This window comes from Pelobates fuscus, chromosome 4, assembly GCF_036172605.1.
Source record: "Pelobates fuscus isolate aPelFus1 chromosome 4, aPelFus1.pri, whole genome shotgun sequence".
NCBI lineage: Eukaryota > Metazoa > Chordata > Amphibia > Anura > Pelobatidae > Pelobates > Pelobates fuscus.
Window position 1 is genome coordinate 104,883,945 of NC_086320.1, and position 1,289 is coordinate 104,885,233.

The following is a 1,289-nucleotide window of genomic DNA, read 5'->3' on the forward strand; positions in this document are numbered from 1 at the left end:
ATGATACTAAGATATGTACCAGGGTTGATGTTCCAGAAAGGATAAGCCAAATGGCAAATGATTTAGGTAAACTAGAAAAATGGTCAGAGTTGTGGCAACTGACATTTAATGTGGATAAGTGCAAGATAATTAATCTTGGACGTAAAAACCCAAGGGCAGAGTGCAGAATATTTGACACAGTACTAACCTCAACATCTGAGGAAAGGGATTTAGGAGTAATTATTTCAGATGACTTAAAGATAGACAGATAATGTAATAGAGCATCAGGAAATGCTAGCAGAATGCTGGGTTTTATAGGGGGAAGTATTAGAAGTAGAAAAAGGGACATGCTCATGCCATTGTACAGTACACTGGTGAGACCTCACTTATTGTATTGAGTATTGTACGCAGTACTGGAGAGTAAAGTTCAGTAAAGGGCTATGTGGCGAAAGTAACCTCGCCACTGGTGTTTGCCAGCCTCCTGCCCTGCGTCTATGGCCCTGGGATGTATTGCCCCTTAAGAACTGTATTTGGGCATTATGGACTTATGTTATGCTTTTTCTGGCCCTTTAACTGTTTTGTACAAAGGATTGGTACTTCGATATGGCACTTCGGATACAGCCGAAGTGCCGAAGTAGTCGAAGTGGCCGCCATTAGACAGTCGAACATGTGGCGGCGGCCATTTTAATACAGTCGAACGCGGTCAGCGGTGTGTGCCGTCAAATCCCCAGAACGGAAATCGGCCACACATTTGAACGAACACCACTGACCTGTACCTTCCCCTACCTTTCGACACTGTGGCTGGTGACTAAGTCCCGTTCGAAGATTCGAACACACGTTCGAACTGGACTTTGTCATTTTGGGTGTAAAATAGACCTCCAGTAGACAATTTAACACCACGGAAACGCAACCCCGGTTTCACTTCGACACTTCGACAGAAGTCGAAGTGCGTTCGACTATTTGATCGCTGCCTTCGGATGGGACTTTGTCAATTTTCAAGGCAGAAATAGACCGACCACACAGCCTGAATCTCTGGAACTGTTTTGGGAATGCAAACAGGCTGTGGGCGGTCCAAAGAGACTTTTTCCATATCTCTGGAACCACTGAACCGATATGTACAAATATTTAATATGTTTGTCTCCAAGTTATGTGGTTCATAAAAAATATATATAGTTTTATTCCTGTGTGATACAAAATCATAAAGTTATAATAATGCATAAAGATTTATAAGTTTTAGCTTGGAGATAATTGAGGAGATACAGTAAGAAACTCAATTATCTCCCAAGCAGAGGGGAGGGAATATGTGGGAT